The sequence below is a fragment of the Microcaecilia unicolor genome, chromosome 3 (assembly GCF_901765095.1).
Source record: "Microcaecilia unicolor chromosome 3, aMicUni1.1, whole genome shotgun sequence".
Taxonomy (NCBI): domain Eukaryota; kingdom Metazoa; phylum Chordata; class Amphibia; order Gymnophiona; family Siphonopidae; genus Microcaecilia; species Microcaecilia unicolor.
Window position 1 is genome coordinate 147,695,044 of NC_044033.1, and position 13,463 is coordinate 147,708,506.

General features: G+C 43.5%; 1 protein-coding gene across 4 annotated transcripts in view; it reads left to right on the forward strand.

The window, feature by feature from the left end:
• The window catches only part of CCDC88A (coiled-coil domain containing 88A), a 552,486-nt gene that overhangs the window by 140,955 nt on the left and 398,068 nt on the right, over window positions 1-13,463 (forward strand). The gene's annotated exons all lie outside the window — the stretch shown is intronic.

Here is a 13,463-nt window from a genome sequence, read left to right on the forward strand (position 1 = left end):
GAAAATTATCAGGTATGATTATACATAATTTTACCTTCTTCACATTAAATTTTAACTGCCAAACATTAGACTATTTTTCTAATGTTTGTAGATCTCTTCTCATTTTTTCTATTCCCTCTGGGGTGTCCACTCTGTTGCAAACCTTTTCTTCAGCAAAAAGACACACTTTTCCCTCTAATCCTTCAGCAGTGTCACTCACAAATATACTGAACAGAATCGGCCCCAGTATTATTATTATTATTAGCATTTGTATAGCTCTACCAGATGCACACAGCGCTGAACACCTGATACAAAGAGACAGTCCCTGCTCAAAAGAGCTTACAATCTAAGTACCGATCCTTGAGGCACTCCACTACTCATCTTTCTTTCCTCTTAGCAACTTCCATTTCCTACCACCCTCTGTCATCTATTGGCTCAATTTTTAATTCCATCACCAACTTTTTTGCATCAAAAACATATTTAGGGAATCTTTTACCAAAGATTAGTGCACTTTTCTAACAGCACTTGCTTCTGATCTCTGTTTTTTTTTTTTTTTTTTTTTTTTTTTGCAGTTATTTGTGTTGCATTCCTTTGCTCACTCAGCATGCTGTTTAGAACTTATTTGATTTTCTTAAGTTGGCATCTGATTGGTTTTAGTGCTTGTAGGTGACTGGCCTATCTGGTTTTTGCCAAGGCTTTTCAGTGTCAAATTTTTCCATTGTTGTGGAGATGATGAGAAAAAAAAAACTATGAATATGTTGCACTATGTAGAAGAAAGTGGTGGCATTGTTGACAACCAAATTTAGTGAATGTGAAAAACAGGGAACAAAAAATACTCAAGGATTTAATGGCAATATTTGGCTTTGAGCACTTCTTTCTTTGCATATTTGCCCTGTTGTCATACCCCTGTCCTTTTATATCAGACAATAGCAGCTCATATTCTTGTAAACTTTCACAAATTTTTTCAGTCATTACAATTCCTGTACTATTGTTGACATCAGCAAATCCCACAAAATGTTTATGGATTTCCACATAATTTCCAACCTTATCAGGAGTTGGCAAAATCAACATAAAATGTACAGTGTCATCTGTTCAGTATGCAAAAGTTCCAGTATGCAGTCAGTTAGAGCAGAATATTTGATAGCCTTGAATTACTTTTTTCTAACCGCATTTTTGCCCAGGTAGTGGTGGTAGTTTTTTTGTGTGTGTGTTTTATTCTTTTAACATGTTCTTTCATTAAAGGATCAAACTGTTCAAGCTGCTCCATGATTTAAAACAAAAAAAAAAAATTCCATTGTTAAGTGTTTGATCTGAATTCCAATTAGCAATATTTTGAGAACCTTGTAATTTTTACAATAGATCTAGAACACATCTCCAATATTTGGTGTTTCCTGTGGCTGTTATTTGCTCAAAATTTTTAATTGTTATTAAAGATTTAAAAATTTGTAATCATGAGTAATCACACTTTTAATCACGGTCCCAAAGGCTTCTTCCAGAACATCCACCTTCCTTCCGTTCCCCAGTCATTGCTGTACTCCAGGTTCAAAATGCTAGTTGTAAACTTGTATACACAGTAGAGTTTCAATTATCCGATGTATCCCATTGTCAGATAATACAGACAGCATGAATGTTATGTGTTTTTCAAATAATTGTTTATTAACATTAGTCAGCAACAAACAGTATAACAAACATAAACAAAACAACTGTACACAGCAAAGTATTGTATAAGGTCAAGAAAAGTAGTGTAGAAACAAAAATTATTTTAAAAAGTTTGTGACTAAGGTTTGTCAGTAACAGTTGCTTCCTCTTGTTGTTCCATATAAGCCAGTTCAGCCTCGATAGCCTTGACCCCTTCACTATGACTGATTTTCAGTTTTATCTAGTCTATATGCAGGCCCAGTGCGTTTCTTCATCATCACCGTCATCTGCGTTCTCACTCCCATTCATTATTGCAATCTCACATCACTGTCAGCTAGTTCTTCTTGCTTGTCTTTCTGTATCCATTCCTTTGTCATTTTCATAAGCATTCTCAAAGCCTGGTATTTCTTGTAACAAAAGAGGGAGATTATCATCATCTTCCTTAGCAGCTTCATGTTCAATGTCATCTCCTTGTCCATTTTCATCTTCAGAAAGTAACTTTTTCCATGATCTTGCTAGGGTTTTTGGTTCACTTTCATCCCATTATTGAAAAATCTAGTAACTAACATCTTTGTTTACTTTCTTTACCATTTCTAACATTCTTTTTCAATTGTCCAGTGCACAAACAAGCGTTTCGTCACAGTTTTATATCTGTTCCCTTGATACTTCTTCCTTTTTAATAAGATGATCTTCCATCTTGAGTAGAGAGGTGTGGTAGCTGTGTTAGTCCACTTTTAAAGGTAATCAATAGAAACAAAATAAAACATGGAAAAGAAAATAAGATGATACCTTTTTTTATTGGACATAACTTAATACATTTCTTGATTAGCTTTCGAAGGTTGCCTTCTTCGTCAGATCGGAAATAAGCAAATGTTGGTAGATGACAGTATATATAAGTGAAACATCAAAGCATTTCAGTGGCAGTCTAACAGGATGGGGGTGGATAAGTGAGAGACAGGGAGATATGCATGGAGACAGGAGGGTGACAAACAAAGCAGTACATTTTTATGGTTTATAATGGGCTAGAAAACTCAGATCTTTGTTAAGTCCTGTCTGGTGGGTGTCAAAATATTTAATCATTTTGACTTCAAAGGTCTTACATTCCTGTATTGTTTTAAAGTTACCTTTCAGGATTCTTACTATGAAATCACTGGTACAGTGTTCTGGTTTTGTAAAGTGCCGCCCCACAGGCGTGACATCCTGGCTGGCACTGGCATTTTTCATATGATGTCTATGTAAATTAAATCTTCCACCAGACAGGACTTAACAAAGATCTGGGTGTCTTGTCTGACAATGCTACAGCGGTGGGAGAGGCACCTTGAGGATCTGTCTGCCTCACATGTAGCAGGAATTCTCAATGTGCAGGCAGATTTCCTCAGTCAACAGACCCTAGATCTGGGAGAATGGTCTCTCAGCTCAGAGGCATTCGAGGTGATAGTCCACAGGTGGGGCTGGCTGGTGATTGATTTGATGGCAACTCAGCGGAATGTCAAGGTGCCGCATTTCTTCAGTCGTAGAAAAGAGCAGAACTCGGAGGGCTTGGATTCTCTTCTTCGGCAGTGGCCGACAGACCTTCTGTATGAGTTTCCTCCTTGTCCTCTGTTAGGTTGAGTCATTGAAAGGATAGACATGCGGGTCTCGTGATACTGGTGGTGTGGGATTGGCTGAGGCATCTGTGGTATGCAGATCTCAGATGTCTTCTCTTGGCTCCCAAGTTTCATCTCCCACAGTCCCAAGGGCCGGTAGTCATGCCGAATCTATCTTGATTTTTGTCTTACGCCTTTGCTCTTGAGAGGGCTCGGTTGAGGAAGTGTGGCTATTTGGTGGAAGTAATTCGTACCATGCTACGTTCTCACCGTTGATCTACTTCGTTAGCTTATGTCTGCATCTGGAGAATTTTTGAGGCCTGGTGTGGTGATCAGGGGATCTCTGCTTTGCAGGCTTCCTTGCCACAGGTCCTGGATTTTTTGCAGGATGGTTTGGACAAGGGTCTGGCCTTGGCTTTGCTTAAGGTACAACTGGCGGCATTGTCTTGTTTTGGGGGGCATGTTAAAGGCAAACCCTTGATGAGTCATCCAGATATGGTTTTATTTCCTTCTTGGAATCTTAATTAGGTTCTCGTGGCTCGCATTCGTCCTCCCTTTGAGCCATTGGTCTCAATTTCTATCAAGGACCTTACCTTGAAAGCGGTGTTCTTGGTTGCTATATCATCTGCGAGACGAGTGTTAGAATTGCAGGCTTTGTCATGCAGAGCTCCCTTTTTGGAGTTCCTGGTGGATCATGTGTTTCGGCCTTTCATGGCAATCAGTCTCTGGTCCTTCCAACCCTGGGGGCTTCCAGGGGTTCAGAGGAGCAGAGGTCATTGCGTAAACTAGATGTCAGGAGAGTGTTGAAGGAGTATTAAGGCAGACAGAGGAGTTTCGCCAGTTGGACCATCTTTTTGTTTTGCTTGGTGGTGGTCAAAGAGGTATGGTGGCATCTACGCTGGCCAGGTGGATTAAGGAAGCGATTGGCTCAGCATACTTTCTGAAAGGCAGATCATTTCTGGATGGAGTTAAAGCTCATTCTGCTAGAGGACTGGGTACATCCTGGGTGGAGGGCACTTCGGTCTCTCCAGTGGATATTTGCAGAGCAGCCACCTGGTCCTCCTTGCATTCATTTCTCAGACATTACAGAGTGGATGTTCAGGCACGTTAGGATGCAATTTTTGGTCGGTGGGTGCTTTTGGCGGGGCTGAGTCTCTCCTTTAATTGACTGCTTTGGTATTTCCCACCAGTCCTGCTGGGCAAGTCCAGAGGGATGCTAAGGAAGGAGAAATTAGGTCCTACCTGCTGATTTGCTTTCCTTTAGTCCCTCCAGACCGGCCCAGCTCCCTCCCTAGGCACATGGTGTTTGTTTCGGCAGTCTTCTTTGGAGCTGGTTGGTTTTTGCATTCTATTTTTGATCTTATCTCTTTGGGGACAGTTGTAGTTTCACTCTATTAATCAAAAAAAACCCCAAAAACCTGATTCATACACAAATGTAATTACTTGCACATGTCATTTGCGTTGGTTGATTGCCAGCATGGTGGTTTCACTTTGTGTATGTGTGTGGCTGTAGAACCCAGTGGGGCACAGATAGTTTCTTTTTGCTTTGTTACTGATATACTGAGACTTTAGGGCTGAGCTGGGCTCTTATTGGCTCTCGAAGAAACATTGTTCTCAGTCTCCACCTGCTGGGAGGCGTGCACAACCCACCAGTCCTGCTGGGCTGGTCCAAAGGCACTAAAGGAAAGCAAATTAGCAGGTAGAACCTAATTTCTCCATTTTCATTGGACAGAGGGGTAACAAACAAGTTCTGCATGTGGCAAGTCTGCATGATAGATATGCTTGTATCACCTTTAAAGAGGAAAGATGTTGGCTTCTTTCTGTTCGAGAGTAGGGACATATCGCCAAGTAGCCTCAGATACTTTTCTTCTAGGTTGGTGAGAGGGGCTTCTATATGTATATCCTCTGACTCCTCTAGTGGCAGACCCTTCTAAAACTCAGAAGGAACTGGGGAATTGCAGTACTTATAATTCCTTATTGGCTGAGACAGATCTGGTTTCCATTCTGTGGAAGTTGTCCATCATGGATCTGATACAGTTTGGGTCTTTCCTTACTCTCATCAAGCAGAATCAGGGAAGTTTGTTACATCCCAACAAGCAGATCCCTGACCCTCACAGATTGGATGATGAAAGAGTAACCTTGAGTTCACTGAATTATCCTGATGACATCTTTCTAATCCTTCTGGCTTCTAGGAGAGATTCCTCTAGACAGATTTATGTTTTAAGTGAAAGAAGTGGTATGATAGGCTCTAGACCTTTTCTGACTCGCACAAAGACTTCTTTGAATACTTTCTATATGTATCAATCTGAGGTTTATGGTTCATCGTAGTGCAGCTGAGGCATATCATTACCACTACCATGTAGAAGGTAAAACTGCTTTTATTGTACTTCACGAGAGGGTTGCCTCTATTTAAACCTCCCACTGTGTCTTGGGACCCCATTATAATTTTAAAACAAATAATGAAAGCTCCCTATAAATCACTAGACCATACCATGTGAGTTAAGTACCTGACCTCAAAAGTCTAATTTTTTGGTGTCCGTCACTTTGGCATATAAGGTCAATGACCTTCAGGTGTTAATGAATTATTTGCCCTGCGCAAGATTGTATGACAATAGGTATGCTATTCCTGTTTAAGATGGCATTGGAATTCCACTATAATCAATAAAACATTCTACCAACTTATTTTTTCCCCAGCCACATGTCCGTAAAGGTCAAGATGCCTTGCCCAGCTTTGATTGGAAAAGATCCTTACTGGCTGAAATTCAGCCAGTGGTGGTCACAGTCACACTCTTTGCAACCAAACAATTGTGTTTAAAATGCTGGTACAGCAATCTCTTGTGTAGCACAAGAAAACAAGAAGTAACTGCCCTTGAGCTGCTTCGTTTAATGAGCCCTTCTTGTTTTCCTCTGCTACACAAGAGATTGCTGTACTGTGTTTAAAACACAATATTGATTTATTTACCGCCTTTTTGAAGGAATTCACTCAAGTTGGTGTACAGTGTATCAAGCACAAATGAAATAAATACACAATAAAGAACCCAAATTGCAATTGTTTGTTTGCAAAGAGTGTGATTTTGACCCCTGAAGCAGGTGGGTAATGCCGCCGAAACATGGACCGTGTCAGGTCCTTCTACTCAAGCTGCAAATAAAGCATATTTAAGCACCATTTCCTGTGTTGTATCATCCTTTGGCCAGCCTCTACTGTCCTCTGCTTGTGCTGTTTCTTTGTAGAGGTTCCTCCTATTTGCTGTGCCTAATGTTTGTGGCCCACCTGAAGTCAGCCTCCATGAAAGACATCTGTGAGATTTTGTACACATATTTGCATCTTAGTACTGAAGGAACAGTAGCTTTGGTTAGCCAGTCTTGCAGAATATTTTTGAGCTGTAGAATCGAACTCCGTTCCTCCTAGGGCCCATTTTTATTCTCAACCTGCCTTTTAAAAAAAGAAAAAAAAGAGTCTCCAAAATGTGAAAAAAATCCTCCAATTGTCACAGAAACATGTGTGTGTGTGTGTGTGTGTGTGTGTGTGGTGGTAATCAGCCTGCGGTGGTCAGCGTTTTTTTAAACACTGACCATGTCTAGCTAAATTAGTCCCAGATATTTAGTGCCAAGCCATATGTGGACTCTGGCACTGAATAATGTTCCAGTGCTGAACACTGGAACTAATGTAGGTCCCAACCGATATTCAGCCGAGGCCTTCATAAAACCCAACAACCTTTCAGAAGCCCTCTGATGAGCCCAGGGCCAAGATTCTCAAGGTCCTGGACTATACATCTCCTGCTAAGGAGGCTGTGACGACTCCTCTCCACGGGTTACTCAGGGCATTCCTTGTCAGGAACTTGGAGTCCTCTCTGTTGGTCCTTGTTGTCCCCAAGGAGATTGACACCCAGTGTCAGATCCAAGGTGAGCCTAGGTTTGTAAGTCCTCAGTTGCCTCACGACTCCATGGTGGTGGAATTCACTGTCGAAAGTGCCAGGAGTACTAGGGGACTATGCCTTGGCTCCCCCAGGCAGAGAAGCTAGAACCCTGGATTCTTTTGGGAGGAGGATGTACCAGGCCTCAATGCTGATCTCTCATATTAGGCTTAACTGTACTTAATCTGTAGATCCTAATAGTTATGTCTTTCTTTGTCATTTTGGGTTGCTGTACGTTTCTATCATTGACTGGAGTTCTTATTTGTTTGTATGTATGAGTTGTATTTTTTTTTTTTAAATGAAAACCGTTCTGTTTTGCAGTCGCAATAAGAAACGGTATATAAAATGAATAAATGATAAATGATACCAGCTCTTTACGAGTGTTTACTTGAAGCTCGGTGAGACAGCTGTCAGACTTGGTCAGACTCTGTCGATATGCTCTCTCCGGAGCTGGCTGAGCCTTTTCGCCAGTTTGTCAAGCAGCAGAAGGCTTGTCGCAAGTTCTTAGGGACACTTACGACACTTTTGATGTGGCAGCCAGGATCTCTGACCAGAGTATAGTAGTGTGCAGACTCTCATGGCTGCATGTTTCTGACTTGGAACATTCTGTTCAGCAGCAGAGGTTGGCGGATGCCCTTGCCAGGGGATAATCTTTTCGGAAAGAAGGTTGAAGAGGTTGCAGATCAAATCAAGAAACACACTGATGCTCTTTTCTCTCCCGCCAGGCGCCTTCTGCATCTACCTCCTCATCTAGGAGGTTTTTTTGGCAGGTCAAGGAGTGCTCCCTACTACTGCTGTAGGCATAGGTGTATTCCTTCGGCTCATCAGCCTGCTCAGGCTGAGCCCCAGCGCTTTCATTTTTGTCAGCAGTGTGCACCTAAGGCCCCTGCTGCAACTCAGTTAAAGCAAGGGACCAGTTTTTGACTGGCTCCAGCAGAGCATAGCCGCAGTAAAAGTGTCCATCCTGGACGACTTGCCGGTAGGGGAGAGGTTAACATTTTTTCACCAAAGGTGGCCTTTCATAACCCCCAACCGGCGGGTTCTTCAAATAGTCCGTCTCGGATACACCCTCAATTGTCATTCTAAACCTCCAAATTGCCCACCGAGAGCTCAGCATTCAGCTCTCAGCACAGGCAGGTACTTACAGAGGACTCTCTGACCTTCTGAAGGTCCATGCGGTCGAACCCGTTCTACCAGGGGAAGAAAGGCAGGGGTTCTATTCCAGGTACTTCCTTGTGCAGAAAAAGACAGGTGGGATGAATCCCATCCTAGACCTAAAGGCCCTGAACAAATTCCTAGTCTGTGAAAAGTTCAGGATGGTTTCCCTGGGCACCCCGCACCCTTCTTCCAATGATTCAGAAAAACAATTGGCTATGCTCTCTGGACTTAAAGGATGCATATACTCGTATCCCAATACTTCCTGCCCACTGTAAGTATCATCGTTTTCAGCTGGGAGCACATCACTTTCAGGACTGCGTTTTGCCTTTTGGCCTCGCATCAGCTCCCAGGGTCTTTACTAAGTGCTTAGTGGTAGTCACAGCATTGCTACTTAGACTGGGAGTCCATGTGTTCCCATATCTCAACGATTGGCTGGTGAAGAGAACCACATAGGGCAGTGCTCGGGAGTCCATGTGGATGACTACTCGAGTCCTGGAACTACTATGTTTCTGTTTTTTTTTTGTTTGTTTTTTTAACTACCCCAAGTCCCATCTACACCCTGTTGAGCAGTTGGAATTCATGGAGCCCTGCTCAACACACAAAAGGTTTGAGCCTACCTCCCGGAGGCCAGAGCAGACAATCTTGTTTTGCCGGTGTCTAAGGTTTGAGCCTTTCAGCAGGTCACAGCTGGCAGATGTTGAAATGGCTGGGCCACATGGCTTTCACAGTGTACGTTACATCCATGACATGTCTTCATATGAGATCAGCTCAATGGACTCTGGCTTCTCAGTGGTATCAAGCTGTGGGGAGTCTGGAGGATGTCATCCAAGTGTCCCCAGAGCTTGCTCGCTCTCTTCAGTGGTAGACAATTCGATCCAATTTGACTCTGGGATTTCCATTCCAAATTCCTCAGCCACAAAAGGTGCTCATGACGGATGCCTCTCTCCTGGGATGGAGAGCTCATGTAGATGGGCTTCACACTCAAGGAACTTGGTCCCCCCAGGTAACAAATCTTCAGATCAATCTCTTGGAGCTTCGAGCGGTCTGGAATGCTCTAAAGGCTTTCAGATATCGGCTGTCCCATCAAATTATTATTGTTCAAACAGACAATCAGATTGGAATGTATTACATCAATAAGTAGGGGGGCACCGGATCACGCCTTCTGTGTCAGGAGGCCGTCCAGATGTGACATTGGGCTCACCTTCATGGCATATTCCTTTGAGCCACTTATCGGGCGGTTGCAAGCAACACCCTGGCTGACAGGCTAAGCAGGATAATTCAACCACTTGAGTGGTCTGTTCACAGGTGCATAGCCCGCAAGATCTTCCGAGCATGGGGCACCCCCTCGGTCAATCTTTTTGCCACTGAGATTAACCACAAGGTCCCTCAGTTCTGTTTCAGGCTTCAGGCCCATGACAGACTAGCGTCAGATGCCTTCCTCCTCAGTTGGGGGAGATACCTCTAGTAGGAAAATCTTTTCTGAAACTCAAGCAAGACCTCAGAACCATGATTGCTGACTGACAGATTTGGTTTTCTCTTCTTCTGGAATTATCCTTTGAAGAACCGTGGAGATTGGAGTGTTTTCTGACCCTCATCACTCATCACAACGAGGGGTCACTACTGCGTCCCAACCTCAAATCTCTGGCGGTGTTACTTTTTTAAATGAAGGAGGTTTGCCATCTGGTTTGAGAGCAGGGCCCTGGATCCTCTTACTTGTCCTACATAGACTCTGCTTGAGTACCCTTTACACTTGTCAGAGTCTGTCTCAAGACCAACTCTGTAAGGGTTCACCTTTGTGCAATTAGTGCTTATCATCAGTATGTAGAAGGTAAGCCCATCTCTGGACAGCCTCTAGTTGTTTGCGTCATTAAAGGTTTGCTTTTGTCAAAGCCCCCTTTCATATGTCCATCCGTGTCGTGTGTTCTCAACATCGTTCTCACCCAGCTGATGAAAGCTCCTTTTGAGCCACTGAATTCCTGCCACCTGAAGTACTTGTCCTGGAAGGTTGTTTTCTTTGTGGCTGTTACTTCAATAAGCTTCAGGCTTTAGTTTTGGATGCACCTTATACTAAGTTTCAACGTAATAGAGTTCTCCGCACACACCCTAAGTTCCTGCCAAAGGTGGTGCCGGAATTCTATCTGAACCAGTCGATTGTCTTGCCTACATTCTTTCCCTGACCTCATGCCCATCCTGGTGAAAGCAGCTTGCACACCTTGGATTGCCAGAGAGCATAGGGCCTACTACATGGAGCGGACAAGGCCCCATAGACAGTCCGCTCATCTTTTTGTTTCTTTTGATCCCAACAGGATGGGGGTCGCTATTGGGAAACGCACCATCTCAGTTTGACTGGCAGATTGCATTTCCTGCTCTTATGCCCAGGCTGGGCTGGCCTTGGAGGGTGATGTCACGGCTCATAATATGAGAGCCATGGCTACTTCAGTAACCCACTTGAGGTCAGCCTCCATTGAAGAAATTTGCAAGGCTACAATATGGTCTTCAGTCCTCACATTCACATCTCACTACTGCCTTCAGCAGGATACCCGACACGACAGTCAGTTTGGGGTCTAGAATCCAACTCCACCCTCCTAGGCCCGTTTTATTCTGTACCAGGCTGCACCCTTATTCAGATTGTATACAGTTTCAGGTTAATCTGTGTTATGTACTTGCCGTCGCGAGGCCCAATTAACCTAGGGTTACCATATGTCCGGTTTTATTTATTTATTTTTAGTTATTTATTTGTAGCATTTGTATCCCACATTTTCCCACCGATTTGCAGGCTCAATGTGGCTTACATTTGCCGTAATGGCGGTTGCCATTTCCGGATAACAGAATTACAAAAGGCATTGCATTAAGGTGCATGCATACATGGTAAAGAAGAATACGTTATGGTATTGCATATTAGTTCCTGAGTGATAGATTAGATTGTAACATACAGTAGGTCATCGACTATAGAGAGACCATAATCGACACAAGGATTAAAGTGGTAGTGCTTGATCATTATTAACAAAGTGGTAAAGAGTTTGGTTTTTCTAGTTCATGTGCAGATGTATTATTTAGCATTGAGGATGGATGTTATTGGTATGCCTTCTTGAACAGTTCAATTTTCAGTAGCCTTCGGAAGATAGTTAGGTCTTGCGTTGTTTTTATGGCCGTCGGTAGTGCGTTCCATAGTTGTGTGCAGATGTAGGAGAAACTGGTTGCGTATGTGGATTTATATTTTAGCCCTTTACAGTTGGGGTAGTGGAGATTGAGGAATGAGCGTGCTGATCTTTTTGCGTTCCTAGTAGGCAAGTCTATAAGGTCTGACATATAGGCCGGGGCTTCTCCGTGAACGATTTTGTGGACCAGGGTGCAAACTTTAAACACAATTCATTCTTTTAATGGGAGCTAATGCAGTTTTTCTCTTAGGGGCTTGGCGCTTTCGTATTTCGCTTTCCCAAATATGAGTCTGGCTGCTGTGTTTTGGGCGGTTTGAAGCTTCTTAATGATTTGTTCTTTGCATCCGGCATAAATGGCATTGCAGTAATCTAGATGGCTTAGTACCATTGATTGTACTAGGCTGCAGAATACTTCCCTTGGGAAGAAAGGTTTGATCCTTTTAAGTTTCCACATTGTGTAGAACATTTTCTTTGCGGTATTTTTCGCATGGTCTTCAAGTGTGAGATTTCGGTCAGTTGTGACTCCCAGAATTTTCAGACTGCCTGAGACCGGAAGGGTGTAGTCTGGGGTGTTTATAGTATTGGATTTGTTTGTGTTATATTGTGAGGATAGGATGAGACACTGTGTCTTTTCTGCGTTTAGCTTTAATTGGAATGCATCCGCCTATGATTTGTGATTTCGGCTATATCGTGTTTGAACGGGATGTATATCGTGACAACGTCTGCATAGCTGTACGGATTGAGTCCTTGGTTGGATAGTGATTTGGCTAAAGGTGTCATCATTAAGTTAAAAGAGTTGGTGAGAGCGGTGATCTTGTGATACTCTGCATTTAGGTTTCCATGGTGTCGACATTTTTGAGTTTGAAATCACTTGATATGTTCTTGTTGTTAAGAAGCCTTTAAACCAACTTAGTACGTTTCCTCCAATCCCGAAGTAATCTAGGATGTTTGAGAGTATTTGGTGGCTAACCATGTCGAACGCGCTGGACATGTCAAATTGTAGGAGCAGTACATTGTTCCCAGTTGCAATCAGTTGTTTGAATTTGGTTATGAGGGTGGTTAGCACTGTTTCAGTGCTATGGTTGGATTGAAATCCTGGCTGTGATTCGTGCAGTGTTGTGAATTTGTTTAGGTAGTTAATAAGTTGTTTAGGTACCATACTTTCCATTAGTTTGACTATCAGGGGGATGGATGCTACTGGTCAATAGTTGGATGTGTCATTTAATTTTTTCTTTAAGTCTTTGGGTACAGGTGTAAGTAATATATTTCCTTTGTCCTTGGGGAAGAGTCCGTGTTGTAACATATAGTTTAGGTGTGACGTAAGCGTTTGGGGGTGGACCTTATCAGGTTGCTAGGGCAAATATCCAGTTTGGAGTGGGTTTTGGACAATTTGTTGATTGCTTGAGTGATGGTTTCTTCGGTTAGCAGACATGGTCGGGCAACTGGGCGGGTTTTGCCAGCCTGCCCGTTTGTCTGGATTTCCGGACAAACCGGCAGGCAGGCGGACCTACTATCCTCCACACCCCTTACCTTACTGTACTGCCCTAGCGGTCTAGTGACCTCTTCAGGGCAGGAAAGAGCCCCCTCTTTTCTGTCCCCAGCGCCTGCATACTGTTCTTTGCTGATGGTCCCGGTGTCGATTCAAAATGGCCGCTGAGAGTTGAAGTCTCGTAAGGCCGCTTCAGCTCTCGGCGGCCATTTTGAATCGGCGCCGGGACCGGAATCAGCAAGAAACAGTATGCAGGCGCTCCGGGCAGGAAAGAAGGGGCTCTTTCCTGCCCCGAAGAGGTCACTAGACCACCAGGGCAGTATAGTAAGGTAAGGGGAGTGGGAGGGTAGGACACCCTTAGGGGTGAGTGATGGGGGCGGGGTTGTTTGAAAGGGGTGGAGATGTAGTGTGGATGGAGCGGGGGGCATGTGTTCTCTTGTTTAGGGGAGCAAATATGGTAACCCTAAATTAACCAATATTGTTGTTTTTGGTGAATCTGGATGCTAGGGATTCCCCACTTGTGAGAATATGCAAGCCTGCT